We start from the raw sequence: 18,176 nt of genomic DNA on the forward strand, positions 1-18,176 counted from the left end.
TTCGTGCTGAAATTGCTTTCTGAGCAATTCTGCTGTGCTATATTACCGTTGCAACTAATGGCAACCATGGCTGCTGCTACTGCCTCTACCTCAGCAGCACCCACACCCTCACCCTCACCACCACCACCACCTCCTTCTGAAGGGCCTGGACAAGGGAACATGGGTGGTAATGTAGATAGAGATCAAGAGGAGAACGAGGATGAAGTAGAGAAATTCCCATTGCCTGCAGCCAGCCTGAGTCCTGGGTGTGGAAACTATTTACCACTGTAGGAGATATGCCCAAATCTCATGCTAACCAAGTGAGATGCACTGAGTACAAGTACGGCACCTCCTCCATGCGGAGACACCTCAAATCGAACCACAAGGCAGTAGTTTGAAGGGTTGTCCCCTTCGAATAAGTCAGTAGGTTCATTTCCTCTACAGCATCCTCCGCATCTACACCTGCCACCACTAGGGACACTACAGTGGGGCAGCAGATCCCTAAACCAGCCTTTCAGGCAACACGCACCACAGCAGACCCTTAACTTTCAAAGGTCACTATATTGTGCCTGTACTGCGACGTGGTTCTCTGCAGGGGAGAGCAACTTTGAAGTGCTTTCGAAGCTTCGGTCTGGGAGCATCACAAGGACTGCCCCCTACCTAAGTAAGGGCCAACCAACATCTTACTCTCTCCACTTGGCCTTTCTTATCCCTGTGGTTGGTGCACTTTCCCTAACCTCCCTTCCCTTCCTTTCCTTCTGTGCCGTGTGTTCCAAGAACAGGAGAAATACAAAACAATCAGAAAAGAAAAAAAAAACAAAAAGGCTCTTTTCATAGCCAACTGTCACAGTTCAAAAACTAGAATTCCAATGAAAGGGTACAGGCCACCGCGCAACCTATAAACTTTGCGGACAGCATGGTAAAAAATGCGAGGCGTGGCTCCGTCACAAACATTTCACACATTCACGCAAGTGGTGGCTCTGAAAAGAGCCTTTTTGTGCTGTTTGTGTTTGGAAGGTTTGAAGTGGCGAACACCTACTGGGGAAATGATTGCAATACTTGCAAGAAGCACTGCACTGCATTTTGGATATCACGCAGAAACAGCTGATTGCCAGCATCAGTAAGATGGACTCCATCTCTATGAAAAATGTTGGTATTATGAAACTTAATGTTTTCATTGTGGAAGGAGAACATGCCAACGTCTCACAAAAAGGCGCAAACAGCCTTGTACACAATGTGCCTCACTTTCTCCCTTTGCGGCCCAAATGAGGAAGAACGCAGCCACATCTGTCTCTGGCAATGAGAGAAAAAAATTACTCGTGACTTTTGAAAGATTTTCATGACTTGCCGAAGTGTCTCCTTTATCGCAAACTGCAGTGAGATTCCGGTAACATGTCCTAAACTGTTCACTCCACAATGAGTAATAATAATGTCTGGATGATCGAGCGTCACCAAAGTGGCACAAAGAGGACCCACATGCAGCCACTTCATCCCACGTACTCTGTACCAGTGGACATCCACATGATGGAACCCAAGGTGTGCAGCCACTCCACAGCGTTCTGCATACACTTCCAACCAATGTATCCAGGAGTCGCCCAAAAGCCATACACTCTGCCTCCTGAATGGCACAGCCATAACCATAGCCATGTGCACTCCTATTTGCAAACAGACCTTCTGGCACAATCTGTCCTTACACACAACACTCAGGAAACATTATTGACCAATCCCCACACCTGCGCTGTCCCATTTCCATGCCAGCCACCCTCAAAAGACCCTCACGTGGCATGTGCGCATCTTCAAATGCCACAGTATATTGTCCTTTATGCGTGGGTGCGGGAACACATTTCAACCAGGTTAGAGGATCCCTCTTTATTGGTAGCTGTGAAAAGTGTTTTGTTTTTTTTTTCTTTTTCTTAAAGATGCATGTAAACAAACCTCTTTTTTGTATTGGTTGGGGATTGTTCTCTTCTTCTCCTCCTTACATTATTACACAAGTTTCTCCAAAATAGCTTTTAGATTTTGGAACACAAGAGCATTTTCAATGGGGGACAAAACAAATCTGCTCCACTGAAAAACCTCACATTAGATGCACTAAGGTCCTCATGGGCACAAAAGAACATGCCAGCAGTGAACAGAAATGCAGACATGCTGCCGTTTACAAGACACCTTTCCTTCTCTACCTCGGAAGAAAGTACATCGCAAATGTTCCACACTGGTCTTGGTAGTATGCATGAGAAAATGACTGTTGCAGTGGGAAATAGGTGCATCACTGCTTTCATCACCTCCTTCAGTTCACCAAGCAAACTTGCAGCAGTGCGAAAAGCCACATGCAGTGCTCCACAATGCAGCACTAGTATGTCAACAGTACTCCAAGTGGCCATATCTCTTCACTCTGCAATCACAGCTTGCAAACTCGGTAGAGCCAAACTGCACCACAAAGTGTGCAATCCTTCCACACCACAATGTTCATCAATGCTGCTAACCTGGGCATATCTGTGCAGTTCACCCACAAACAAATCATCGACTGTGAGCACTCTCACTCTCTGCATCACTGCCATCATCACAGTACACAGCAATAAAAAAAGTATTACCACCCCTTCCTGTTAAGCACAACCTCAACACCTGATTGGATAATCCGCAGTCCCATTTCCATGCCATGCATAGTAAGAAGGACAGCATGTGGCATGTGCGCTTCCCCAACTACTGTAAATGGCCGTGCCCCAGTAAAGCAGGGGAAGTCCTTCTTCCCTTTGCAAGACTCTTTTTGCAGCATTCCCTCATTGGGTACTGTTAAGTAGTCACACACTCATACACCATTCACATCCAAGACCTCTGCATCTAACACTACCATCTCTGTTCAACAATCCATACTAATCGTTAAACACTCAGAGTACAAGTGTCCTGTGAATCAAAAGCACCTCCACTGGAAAGTACTGTAAAACTATCTACGATTTCTGCATCCAGATTCATCCACATCGCCACCCATCACCACAACCTGGAGGTATCAATATTTTGTATACAGTACATTTGCAACTCTGTTATAAGTGCCTCCCAACAGGGTACCTGCCACTGAACCTCCATAACGTACTCAAAAGCATACTGTCATTTCTCCCATCACCTACCATCAAATACCACCTACAGTGGTATGTGCTTTCAAAGTTGGCATTTGCCCATATCAGCCATTTTAATATCCAAATGGTTACTCTTTCTTTCTGTCAATATTACAACCTTTTCCCCCACTAATGCACCTCCTATAAAATTCATAAAAATCTCACAGAAAAGGATCAGTGAATGTATCCTATCAAACTAAGCCAAGTACATACATTGCATGCATACCAACAGGGTGCCTGCCATTTACCTTGCACACTTCACAGAATGCAACATTACTTAAAAACCAAATAAATGTATGTGTGCATTGACAACAGTACCATTCATAAATGTGCATAAATAAATTCAACAACTGAAATAATTGCGCCACTCATGTGGCAAGCATATATGTGCAGAAAAGTACGTGGAATTGCACACACACGAAAACATTCTCCTTTCTAATCTGAAAATCATTCCAAACCTTTTTCTCACCGTTCTACAATGAGAACTAATCCATTTTCAAGCTAAATAGTCCTACACCAATGCATACACTTGCTAAAGTGCACGTCATACAACACACTTACAAATAACCCACTTAGCCCCTTACCAAACATGCTGATGCTCCCAAGTCCCCATTCATATACAAAGCCATCCATTTATACACACACACACTATCTCTTCCTGCCAAGACACCCCCTACACTTTTAAATAATGTATTCTCCAAATGCAATCGCTATGCCATTACCAAACATATTTTCTTACGATCTTCTTGTACAGTTGCAGTACCCACCTGTGTCCTGAAAGCCACTGGCGTGTGAACTTGAAAATACAACCTAGAATAAACCTACTCTCATCAACGAACAAAGTAAGTACAATACCATTGTAGTGTTTTACGTGTTACTGAGAGAGTGCAGTGTTCTTGTATTGTAAGATACATAATTGCGTCAACCCATCAGTATTTGCTTCATTCTTATTCATGACACCTCTACAGTTCCTCACTTTATGATATCATCTCGCCACCAGTATACTAACCCTCAGATAGTAATATAGCGTTCCCAACCAAAAGATAGAGCCCATTACACAGTGACACACTTCCATTTATATGCCTACCCTCATATTCAACCACTCATGCACATTGCACACATATGCATTTCAAAATCTGCTTACCCAAACATTCTTTTTTTCTCCAACAGCTACTACAAAATGCCTACCAAACAGCAACTCCATAGAAAACAACGCAGAAATAGATCAGCGCAACCTAAAAGCATAGAATGTAGTCATCCACCCCAGGCAGAATTTGTACAGAAAGTCCAAAGAGAAGAGCGAATACAGTCACTAACTAAAACAAAAGCACCTTACAAGTAAGGAAACCGAAAAGAAATGCACTAAAAAGAGTGAAACTCGCACTACGGATAACAGAGCATGTACAAATGGTAATGTCACCACAAGGAAGCACTCCAAAAAAATAATTTTACAAAAAATGTTCCACCACGGAGTCCTTCAGAACCTTATACATAGAGGGAAGAAATCACACTCAACCCTTAAAACTTACCGCAGAAAAGTAATCCTGGAAGTTCTTGTAGACAGTGCAATGCTCCTGAAATGAAAACTAACTAACAAAATTAATTGGAAAACTTCAACCACTACTTCGAAACAAACGCAATATCAGCATAGATACCTTTGGCAACATCTGTACATATGAATGATATTTGTGATGTCATCTTTGATGTCACGAGTGTTAGTCCTTGCAGTGCAGAGGGGTAGCACGAGTTATGGTTGCTTAGCTTACCATAACTGGTGAATTTCTGGGGTTTTCCGGTTTTACCTGTAACTATAACGTCCATGTAACAACGTTTGTCCATTGAATTGCATAGGTTTTTACTAGTGCAACTTAACCATAACGTGTGTGTATATATAGCCTACACTAGAAATTACGTATTTACACATTATCGAAATAGGAATTTAGACCTTGACTTTTTGTTCTGTTTGAAAATAAACTTTTTAAATATGGATTTAGGTATGTTAATGTTAAAGGACATTTGTACCGCACACTATCACCACCGTAGTGGTCCCTTGGCGCTCTGGCAGCTCTGAAAAGGGAGAGGGGGGGTTGAGTTAGTGGGAGGAAGCAGGGAAAATGCAAGAGAGCAGTGATGTGCTGTTGGCGGCCTCAGCCCGGTGGGTCCGTTGGCTGGGCCTGGGGTGTTTGCGGCCGGTAGTCGTTGTGTACTGTTGTGCAAGGCTATGTGTGTTTTGTTTTGTTGTTGCAATGTAGTGAAGTTTGTGCAGTTTGTTGTGCTGTAGGTTTTGTTTGTGTTTGGATTTGGGTTTAAGAGGTGTATGCAGAAAGGGAAGTTGTTAGTAGGGTTGGTTAGTTTGCATCTCTATCCTGAATAGAAGCGCTCGGCTTGCGTAGTCTCCCTTGTTGCGACTCTGTCCTGATCTGGGTCTGACTGGTCTACAAGTTCCTTACTCCTCTGGCCCCCACCTCTAACATGCTCTCTTGTGGCTCCCCTTATCCTCCATTTAGACTCTCGTGGCCAGTGCTTCTGCTAATGACAACCTCTCAGGTAGTGTGGGGATTGTCAATGTCTCTATAATTCCACCCCAACGTGGTACTTGGCGGTAATTAAATTACGGTGCGGGCGAAGGAGTTGGTGGGATTGTCTGGGTCAGTTGACTCAATCTCCGTGTGTGCCGCCTGTGTTCCTCTCTATCCGATGTCACCCGTCCAGCTGCCGTGGGCTTTACTGTCCCCGGTCAGGGATGTCCGTGTCTTTTCGGTTTAGTTATCCTTTTTTACCAGTTTCGTTTTTCAGGTTTAGTCTGTGGTGTTGTAGAGCCAGGTTTTTAGTGATTTCCTGAATTTTAGGTGATCTTCAGTGTTTCTTATTTCCTTTGGGATGTTGTTCCAGGTTTTTGCGGCTAAGTGGTAGAAGGAGGTGCCTCCAAGTTTTTTCTTGAGGTATGGTTTGAGTTCCAGGCGGATTTTGTTGCTCGATCGGAGGGGTCTCGTTGGTTTGTAGACTGTTATTTTCTTTTGTAGGAATTCTGCTCCGGTATGAACGATAGACGTGACTGGAGCATGTATGACTAGGAGTTGTATTGCTGCCATATTTTGATTATCTTTTCAAAACAACTGAAAAACTGAAGAGTGGTGTATTTTTAGATATAAGACGTTTTATGTGAAAATGTATCTCTATACTTTTAACATTTTTAAAAATGGTACAAATTCAGTGTTAAATGTTTTGTGTCCATTTTTATCTGTATATGGTGGAAAGAAAAAGGTTAATCTTAGGGATTATAGAAATGCTTTTAATGATTAGCCCTTGTGAGAACCCTGAGGGTATCCTCACATCTACTCCGCTTGGATCCTCTTCTCAAGTGACCAGGGAGAGGCCATCACTTTTGGATTCGGACCCTGGAGATGCGAGGGAGGACCACCTGGGTGGAGGGTCCTTGGGGTTTGGGGAGAGGATGTCCACAGGCGAGACATGGCATCCCCATTTTCCTTGTAATAACCAACCTTACCCTCCCCCTGCCTTTATAGGCTTTAGCCAATCGCGTCCCTTCATTTCCCCTCATTCATACCACTATAGTTCTGGGACGAGGAAAAGGCGACTAGGAGTGGTACACACTAACATGTCATTTCACCACTCTAATACTGAGACGGAGAAAGAGACCTGAAGACTGTTGTGAGGGTCAGGCATGTACAGAGAACACCACTAACTATGGTCAGGCAACTGGACTTGAGGACTCACACTTGCAACCTATTAAATGATTGCTGGTGTGTAAAAGGTAGAGCAGATAATCAGGAAGGGGAGGCCAGCAGGAGAGAAGCTGGGCCGAGCATGTTGGGTCTGCGAGGAGAGAAATCCTGTTGAGGAGGATGCCACTGAGGAGGGTCCTGCCTGGAGGTCAGGACGCCAGCAAAGACCACAGAGAGACTGCGATGCCGAGTCCCGATAGGGCCATGGAAGGGTCACAGTGGTTAGAGCCTCTCTGGTCTGGTGCCCCCAGTAGGAGCTGTGGGGCACAGACGAGACCCTATTGCTACAAGGTACCGGCAGCATCTGCGACAGGCGGGCAGAGCTTATGGCCACCCACAGAGAGAATTCCAAGGTACGGGCGCAGCTCGCAGTACTACGGAGACATGTATGCAAAACAGAAGAAGAGGAAAGAAGCCGCCAGGAGGAGCTGCCAGGGACCTCTGAGTGAGCAAAGGGAAACACTCATAAAGGGGCACTCCTGGGGGCTACTACAGGGCAAATGTAATTGCAGAATGAATTAAATTAAATATGAAAGTTAAAGTGAACCCAAAGGGAGGGGCTGTAGTGAACAATACAAATAAGTTGAACTGTAACTTAAAGATCGTGAATTGAGAACTATTGAATACCAAACTAAAGGAAAGTTTTGATAAGCCTATGAATGGAAGGCATGCTTGTGTTACATGCATTAAAAGGCAAATAACTAATCTTATGAAATACAAGGCCAAGCAAGTAATCAACATTAACAAAGAGTGTGAAAGTAATGTGGTGAAGGAAAGAGAGCACCACGGAGTGAACTGTATGACAGAACGCATTGTGGCAAAGCCAAAAGACTGGCAAGGAGGAAAACACATTGTGGCAAAGCCAAAAGACTGGTGAGGAGAAAGCAAAGTGAATGTGAACCCGAACACAGATGCAGTTACAAAAAAACATGTATGGGCAAGAAAGCCTAGGGTTATTGGTTACGTGACCTGAAATGGGTGGGCCATGTGGTCTGACCACTGCGCCTAGACTGAGGAGACCCTATCTGTGAAAAACAAGGAAACATACAGACCATTAATCTGCATGTATGGAAGAGATTGCTGAAGTGAAGCAGAAGAAATCAATCTGTGTAAACCGGCAAGGAATCAGAAGGAGTGTAAAGTTTACCTGGAACTGGTTTTGAATATTAAGAGACTGAGACTAAGTGTGGGTTGACAAGCTGGACACGCTGACGTTTTGGGGAAGGGAAACCTACGACCTTGTGAATTTTCCTGTGGCCTTGGGGAAGGGAACCTGGAGGCCCTGTTGGAACAGCATTTTCTTCTTGGGGAAGGGAACCCCAAGACTTTGTGGAACTGTCTTGAACTTGGTGAAGGGGAGCTGGAAACCAAGCCGAGAGCTAGAAGAAGCTCAGAACTTTACTTAGAAACACTACTTGTTTGTTGTTAACATCTCTACACATTATTGAGCTTTAGTTGTGAGGGAAAGCATATGTTTTGGAAACGTACAGGCTTTTAAGTTGAACTTACTGACTCAGATTTTCCTTAGTCTCTTTAGGTAGGGAAAACCCACCTTAGCATATGGCAAGTTAGGCCTTCTACCATCCTGGCATTTAATGTAATAAACTATTTTTGTTTGAACTTTGAATCTGTTTATGTCTTCCTTCATGATGACTTCACATCCTAGAGAGTGTTTTTGTTAAAATAGTGCCGAAAACCACTTGCAACATATTCTAAGACTGGGTTAAATTACTAATTTAACTCTGGCCCTGGAATATTGGGGGACAGTGCTTGATGGTGGTCCAGGAGGCATAAGGAATAAATATTGCTTCAAAAATAGCATATTTTTCATAAATATTTCAGTAGATTCTGACTTTCATAGCAGGTTGATGCACTATTAAAGTTCCGTGTCCATTAACACTCTAAACCCGATCCCTGCTGGGAGATATGAAGAATTCCAAACATAACCACCATTTTAATCTACTTGCTACATCTTCAATTTAAGCTAACATGCAATGCTTTCAAAGCACTTGCACATACAGAGAACATGTATCAGGCTCATTAATCCTGGAGATGGAGAAAAATCATAGAAAATCCATATTTAGACTTGTATACATTGTTTGTTTTAACCATTCCAAATAACCACAATCAGGCTTTAGCCTCTGCTCCCTGGCTGCGAATCTCTGTCGCGTAGCATTCTTCTCTTGCAAAGGATTTTAAAAACGTATCTTTTCTGTGTTGCTTTCCCTTCCTTTGAGAACTAAGTTCAATAGTTTGGCTCTAATGGGTTTGCCTTTTCTCACAATCATTTGTCAATAATACTTCTATAAATTGCTTTATGCCTGCTTTTTCATCCTTTCATTTACTTTTTCCTTTGCTTTGGGTCAGCTATTAATCGATCTCATTCTGCAAATTGTCATTTTATTTTTTAAATATTTCACAGTTCCGCATTACCCTTTGACTGTTAGGATGCCCTCTGTACACTTGATAAATATACAGATTTTAAAATTGGTCCTCATATTCAGCTGGCCCTGAGGTTAGAGTCCCGACATCACAAGTATTACCTGAAAGAGGGAAACACAGTGCAACCAGGCAAAGGGGATCTGTGCTGCCAGACCCAAAGATAGGCTGAACTAGAAACAAGTGGACAACCAAGGCCTCCATTTAGAAGCAGGAGGGGTGAAGTGAGCCCCACACTCAGCTATTCCACCATATTACCATGAAGGTATTTTGGAAACATAAATAAGTAGGAAATAGAGTGTAATAAAGTGAGATGTAGGGAATAATGGCTTTTTCAGCACAAGTCTCTTAAGCCATTTCCCTGGCTAGGAAAGGAAATTGGTCAGTTTTCACCCAAAAAGAAGCTTGTCCACATTGAGGTGTATTCAGCGGATATGAAGCAGCCAGAAGATGTTGCTTGGAATTGGATTCCAGGTCCGGATGTGAGTGCATCCTCCCCCTAGTTTTGCCAGGGCACTTGTGCCAAGAGGCTGATCAGGTGAACGAGAGCTTTAGGAATAGGTTTCATACAAAACTGCCAAAAGGTCAGAACATGTAAATGTAAATGAAATGGACAGGACAGAAACTGAATTTCGGATTTTCTGTGCGTGGTTCACATTTATTCTATAAATGGAGGCACACACGTGTGGGATTCAATGGAAGAGGGTTTGTTTCATGATTATTAAAGATTTGGGAGCAAGCACACTGGCAGAATAGTTTGAAACGTCATCAAGCTCATTACCCCAGTTGCACCTGGAGGCAGATCCTGAACAATGTGATGAGAGAAGATAGGACAGTGACTGTAGAGGCATTCGTTTGAAATGATCTCTGAGAAGTGTCCATTAATTAAAATGCATTTAAATGTCTCCATGTCTCTTCAGCAGTATCAGGCTATCAGAACGCTGATGATGTCACTGGCATAGCTCTGTGATGTCACAAGGTGTAGAGGACATGAAGACATTAGAGGGTGCACATGAGAGACATGAACTGCAGTGGAGGGAAGATGAGCATCACTGGGGCTGGAAACAATACACAAGCAAGCCTTCTATTCAGTTTCAAACATAGCCTGATTATCTTCAGTAGATTTGCCAGTGGTAGATCCTCTTCTAGTTTTGCTCTTTTCCCCCTTCAATCAGGGGCCACATGGTATCACCCACACTGAAGCAATGTCATCATGACAAGTGATACATTTCCCATTGTGACACATTCCTGGTATAAAAGTCTGGTTGCCAGGGAGTTGTAGCATTGGGGACCAGGGCCTTGGTCAGGAAGGATCACTGCTGGGCAAGCTGCATCGAGGTAACCAGAACCAATGACCTGAAGAGGGCAAGGGGTGGGGGGCAAGGGGAAGAAGGTAAGTAAATAAAGAAACTGAACCAAATGAAACTGAACTGAACTGAATACCAAACTGAATACCAACCTGAAACCTCCTTTGACCCCTACCCTGAAATCCTGCTCCCCACTGAAACCTCCCAATCCCCTAACCTAACCCTATTTCAGTATTGTCTTTCTTATCCAACGTTCAATCTTCAATTCTCACATTTCAACCATTTTTAAACTCTCTCATTCTGAATTTTGACTTTTTTCTTCCCACCCCATTTCTCCAATCCTATCACTACCCTAGTTTTGTCCTGCTCCTTTAATCTGTAATCCTCTTCCCCTCATCTGTGTCCCCTCCAACTCACCCTTTCCCTGCCTTCCCTCTTCCCTCTTGATCCCACTCAACCCAATCCCACTTCAATATATCTACGATCCCTTTGCCTCTTCACCCTCATAACCTTCACCCTCCCTCTCCCCATTCTCCCCTCTTCTTCCTCTCTTCATCCTGCTGCTCTATCCCACACTCACCCTTCCCACTAATTAATTAACCAACCCATTGCACCATATCCCCTCATGTCCTTGTCTCCAAACTTTACCTCTTGCCCCCACTTCCAATTAGCCTCTTCCAATTCCCCACCCCATTAATTTTTGCCATGAATTCCTTCCCCCTCTGCCTACACAAAACCCCCTCTCCCTACCCGAAGCCCCTCTCCCTTCCCCAACCCCTCTCCCTACCCCCACACCCCTTCTCCCTACCCCCACGCCCCTTACACCCAACAACCTACCATTCCCTACCCCATCCACCACTGCTCCTTTCCCTATCCACAACCCTGCTATTCCAACCCACTGCCCCTCTCCCTACCCACCATCCACCCACCCACCCCTCTCCCTACCCCCACCCACCCCCCTCTCCCTACCCCCACCCACCCCCCTCTCCCTACCCCCACCCACCCCCCTCTCCCTACCCCCACCAACCGCCCCTAAACCTTCTACCCCCACCCCCTCTCCTGTCTACCCCCACCCACCTCTCCTCTCTCCCTACCCCCATCCACCCCCCTCTCCCTACCCCCATCCACCCCCCTCTCCCTACCCCCATCCACCCCGCTCTCCCTACCCCCACCCACCCCACTTACCTCACCTCCACCCACCCACCAATCTCCCTACCCCATCCACCCTCCTCTCCCTACCCCATCTCCCCAGCATCACCCCCCACCCCCCTACACCCACCCACCCACTATCCCTACCCCAACCCTCCTCTCCCTACCTCCACCCACCCCCTCTCGTTACCCCCACCCACCCCCAGTCTCCCTACCCCCACTCTCCCTACCCCATCCCTACCCCCACCAAACCCCCTCTCCCTACCTCCCACCCACCCACCACCCTCTCCCTAGCCCCCACCCACCAACCTTTCCTCAGCCCCAACACCCCCTGCCCTACCCCACCCCCCCTTACTAGAAACCACCCACCCCCTCGCCCTACCCCCACCCACCCCCACTCTCCCTACTCCCACCCACTTCCACTCTCCCAACCCCCTCCCTTCCCCCACCCTCCCACCACCTCTCCCTTTCCCCACCCACCCACCCCTCTCCCTACACACACCCACCCCTTTGCCCGACCCCCCACCCACCTCCCCTCCTTAACCCCAGCCACCCCCATCTCCCTACCACCACCAACCCCCCTCCCCTTATCCCCTTACCCTCACCCCCATCTTTACCCCCATCCACACCCTCTCCCTACCCCCACCCACTACCCACTCTTCCTACCCCCACCCACCACCCACTCTCCCTACCCCTATCCACCCCCTCTCCCTACCACCACCCACTTCCTCTCCCTTCCCTCACCCACACACCCCTCTACCTTTCCCCATCCACCTACCCCCCTCTCCCAACACCCTCCCACGTACCCCCCTCCCCTTACACCCACCCCTCCTCCTTAACCCCACCCACCTCCCACTCTCCCTACCCCATCCACCCCCCTCTCCATACCACCATCCACCCCCCTCTCCATACCACCATCCACCCCCCTCTCCATACCACCATCCACCCCCTCACCCTACCCCCACCCACTCCCATCCCTAGTCCCACCCATCCCCCACCCTACCCTCAACCACCTCTCCCTAGCCCCACCCACCCCTCCTCCCCTTACCCCCACCAGCCACCCCCACCCCCCACCCACCCCCCCCCCCACCACCCCCCCACCCCATCCACCCCCTCACCCCACCACCCCCCCCCACCCCCCCCCCTACCCTACACTACCCAACCCCTGCCACCCACCCCCCCACCACCCCCCACCCCTCCCTCACCCACCTACCCCTCCCCACACCCACCCTACCCCCTCTCCACCCCACCCACCACCCTCTCCCTACCCCTACCCACCCATCCTCCTCACCCCAACCACCCTCCCCACTCTCCCTACCCCATCCACCCACTCTCCCTACCCCCATCTACCCCCTCTCCCACCACCCCTCTCCCACCAGCCCTCTCCCTACAGCCACCCACTCACCCCACCTCTCCATACCCCCAACTACCCACCCCCTCACCCTACCACCACCCACCTCCTCCCTACCCCCATCCACCCACCCCATCTCCCTACCCCCCACCAACCCCCCTCTCCCTACCCCATCCAACCCCTCTCCCTACCCCCACCCTCCCCTTTTACCTCTAAACCCCCACACACCCCCGTACCCAGCCTTCCCCCACCCACCTCCCCTCTCTCCCTTCCCCCACCTACCCCCTTCACCCTACCCCCCCAACCAACCCCCCTCTCCCTAGCCACCTACCCACCCCACTTTCCCCCTACCCCACCCCTCTACCCACCCTCCTCTCCCCCTACCCCCATCCACCCACCTACCCTCCTTTCCCCCTACCCCCCAACCACTCCCCCACCCCCCCTCCCTACTCCCATCAACCCCCTCTCCCTACCCCCTTCTCCAAACCCCCAACTCCCCACCCCCGTCCCTACCCCCACCTACCCCCCACTCCCTAGCCCCACCCACCACCCACCTACACCCACCACTATCCCTACCCCAACCCCCCTCTCCCTACCACCATCCACCCCCCTCTGTACCCCCGTCTCCCTACGACCACCCACGCCTCTCCCCTACCACCACCCACCACCTCTCCTGACCGCCACCCACCACACCCACTCTCCCTACCCCATCCACCCCCTCTCCCTACCCCCACCAACCCCCCTCGCACACCCCTCTCCCTACCCCCACTAACCAACCCACCCCCTTCTCCCTACACCCACCCACTCACCTCGCCTCTCCCTACCCCACCACCCACCCCTCTCCCTACCCAACCACCCACCCCTCTCCCTACCCCCATCCACCCACCCCTCTCCCTACCCCCATCCACCCACCCCTCTCCCTACCCCCATCCACCCACAGCCCCACTCCCTACCCCCATCCACCCACAGCCCCACTCCCTACCCCCATCCACCCACAGCCCCACTCCCTACCCCCACCCACAGCCCCACTCCCTACCCCCACCCATCCACACTCCCTACCCTCTCCCTACCCCAATCCACCACCCTCTCCCTACCCCAATCCACCACCCTCTCCCTACCCCCACCCACCACCCTCCCCCTTCTACCACTAAACCCCCACTGACCCACCCCCATCTCCAGCCACCCCCCACCCACCCCCTCTCCCCTTACCCACCTACCCACTCACCCACCCACCCCCCTCTCTCCTTACCCCCCACCCATTCCCCCTCCCCCTCCCCATATTCCCCACCCACCCTTCTGCCTCTCCTCCTAGCCACCCACCCACCTCCCTCTCCCCTAACTGCAACCCACTGACCTCCATATAACCCCTCCCTAACCCCACCCTCTTTACCTGCACCCACCCCCTCTCCCTACCCCCACCCACCACCACTCTCCCTGCCCCCACCCACCTCCACTCTCCCTACCCCCTCCCTACCCCTACCCACCCCTCTCCCTACACACTTTCCTGAGCCCCACCACCCCCTGCCCTACCCCCACCCCATTACCAGCACCCACCCACCTCCATTCTCCCTATCCCATCCCTCTCCCCACCCACTCATCCCCTCTCTCCAGCCACTCACCCCCTCTCCCCACCCCCTCACCCCCTCTCCCCCTCTCCCCACCCCCTCACCCCTTCCCCCAGCCACCCCCTCTCCCTACCCCCACCTACCCCCTCTCCCTACCCCCACCTACCCCCTCGCCCTACCCCCATCCACCACCCTCTCCCTACCCCCATCCACCACCCTCTCCCTACCCCCACCCACCACCCCCCTCTCCCTACCCCCACCCACCACCCCCCTCTCCCTACCCCCACCCACCACCCCACTCTCTCTACCACCACCCACCCCCCTCTCTCTACCACCACCCACCCCCTCTCCCCACACCCCTACCACCACCCACCCCCTCTCCCAACACCCCTACCACCACCCACCCCCTCTCCCAACACCCACCCACCCCCACTCTCACTGCCCCCTTCCTACCCCCACCCACCCCCTCTCCCTTTCCCCATCCACCTACCCCCCTCTTCTGACAAACACCCCCCCTCTTCTGACAAACACCCCCCTCTTCTGACAAACACCCCCCTCTCCTGACAAACACCCCCCCTCTCCTGACCCCCACCCACCTCCCACTCTCCCTACCCCCACCCACCTCCCACTCTCCCTACCACCATCCACCCCTCTCCCTACCACCATCCACCCCCTCTCCCTACCACCATCCACCCCCTCTCCCTAGCCCCCCCACCCACCCCGAGCCCTAGTCCCTCTCCAAATCATAGAACCACCCAAGGAGGTCTGGTCAAAAGTTGCTATAGATATTATGGGACCCTTCGAGAACATTGAAAGTGAGAAAATATATATAATAGTGCTCGTAGATTATACCTCGAAGTGGACTGAATGGGGAATAGCTGAAACTAACGTCTCATCCAAGAAAGTAACACAATTCCTGACAGAAATATTCAACAGAGAAGGGGATCCCAAGGAACTGATCTCAGACAACGGATCCCAGTTTATATCGTCTGAGTTTCAAGAATTCCTCAAGCACAGATGCATCAAATATTTAACAACATCCCTATACCATCCTATATCAAACGGATTGGTGGAGAGGATGAACAGACTTGTAAAGAGCATAATACAGCTGTCTGTCAGGCTGAGATCCTGGTGTCTGCGGAAGCTGCTGAACCCCCGGCAATCCACCCAAAATGAGGCACTCTGAGCTGATAATATATATAACCGCTCAGTTTAGCTCACTTCTAGGGGAAAGGGGGAAGGGACAAATAAACAAACACTAGGCTGGAAGATATCAACTCGCTGGTTCTTCACCTGTAGTTAAAACATAAACATGTAATACACCTCATTACTCAAAGGGTTACTATACTAACCTTAAACTCTATATCCCTTACCAAAATAGTCAAAAAACCATACCTGGCACTTCTCTTCAGTATGCGCAGAGAAGTGATAAGCAGACAAGACTTCCTTACTTGTTGACCAGAATCTTAAAGATCATTCAGCCTTCTCAGCAGGTTCATGAATGTAATATTTAACTTTGTAGTTCGTCTTCTCAACCTCAAGATTCTTGAACAAGGTCTAAAGTTCTTCAAATAAGTTTAAGGAAGTTCTTTTAAGTTCTTGTATTTGTTTTTATATTTTCTTTTTAGAGTATCTTTTACTCAGGAACGAATTTTAAACTTGCGATGAAATCTTCACGTGGAAAATCCAGCACACGCGCTAAAATCCAAACCGCAGGTAAAACGCATACTAGCTGAAAATCCAAACCGCGGGTAAAACGCATACGCGCTGAAAATCCAAACCGCGGGATAAAACACAAGCGCTTTAATCCAAGTCGCGGGAAATACGCACACGTGCTGAAAATCCAAACCGCGGGAGAAAAAACACACGCGCTTTACTCCAAGTCACGGGAAATACGCACACGCGCTGAAAATCCAAACCGCGGGAAAAAACACGCGCTTTTCTCCCAGTCGCGGGAAATACGCACACGTGCTGAAAATCCAAATCGCGGGTAAGACGCACACGCGCTAAAGTCCAAGACGCGAGTAAAACTCACTCGCGCTAAAGTCCAACCAACGAAAAAATACGCATACGCGCAAAAACCAAATCGCGGGAAAAAGCACATGCACTTTTATTTATTCACGTGACACTTCTGAGAGCTCGCGCGAAAGCTCCACATAGATTTGTTCTTGCGCACGCGCAGATAAGAAACGTGTAATATAACACATACGCGAACTGACGTAGAAAAAACCCTCGCGTATATGAACAGTAAACGCGAGTCCAAAGTTCACGCTCGCGCTTCACTCACGCGCAGAGTCACACGCGCAGGCTCAAAGTAACGGGAAAAAAATCATGCGCTAGTTTGAAATGATACGTAGGAAAGAAAACAAACGTACGCGCTTCAGTTTTTAGATACAGATTTGCGATTTCAATCCTTTTAAATCAATATAACCTTTTTACAAAGTTCATCAAAACATGGAAAGTCACTTATCTTGTGACTGAGACTTGAAAACTTCTTTTCTCAGAAAATTGGAAATTTCTCACTCCTGTCCTGTGTCTCCACCAAACTCCATACATGACTCCTGTTTTATTTTCAAAGATGCTGCTCGACTTCTTGAAACTTGACACCCTTGAACAAGTTAAGCAGGAGCAGCAAAGCACACAACCTCTCAGCTGGGCAAAGACGATGAAAGGCAGTTTAGAATGTTCACTGTCCTCCCTATAAACAATCTCCAGCCAATTAGAATTTAGACTGAGAACCACCATCTTGGCTTGGGGCATTTTCCATAGACTGCAATGAAGGTTAAGGGCAAAATTGGCTGTTTAAAATTATAACCCATAATAACTTCCCAAAATCTTTCTATACTAAATGTGTCTCCCCTAACCCAATGTAAATGAGTATATGATACTGTATGTAAAGAATATGTCGCTCCCACCTGACAGTGCCTGACAGTACCCCCCTCCTAACGCCCAGTCCCTGGGCCACTTTTCAATGGAAATTTTTTATGGAATTTTTCAACGAAACGAGGAGCATGCACATCACTTGCTTTCTTCCAAGTGCGCTCTTCAGGACCAAAACCCTCCCAATCAATGAGATACTGTAGCTTTCCTCTTACTCTTCTAGAGTCCAGAATTCTCTTAACCAGAAATTCTTCGGAAGCATCTTCCTCAATCACAACTGCTGAAGGAGTAGGTTTCAATCTAGTTCCTTTAACCACAGGTTTTAATAAACTAACATGGAAAGTTGGATGAGTTTTCATATGTCTGGGTAATCTAAGACGAACAGCCACTGGATTAATCACCTTTTCGACAACAAACGGTCCTACGAAACGAGGACAAAACTTATTTCTTCCTTTAATTCTCAAAAACTTGGTTGATAACCACACCAAATCTCCCTCACTATATTGAGGACTAATCTTTCTTTTACGGTCAGCAAACCCTTTGTATTTTTGTTTACTCTCCACCAACACCCCTTTTGCCTTTTCCAAATTTCTTTTCATGACTTCTAGACTCCTTTCGACTTCTGGGTTTCCTGAATCATTATTGATCTC

This window comes from Ambystoma mexicanum, chromosome 3p (assembly GCF_040938575.1).
Source record: "Ambystoma mexicanum isolate Mex_15411 chromosome 3p, UKY_AmexF1_1, whole genome shotgun sequence".
Lineage (NCBI taxonomy): Eukaryota > Metazoa > Chordata > Amphibia > Caudata > Ambystomatidae > Ambystoma > Ambystoma mexicanum.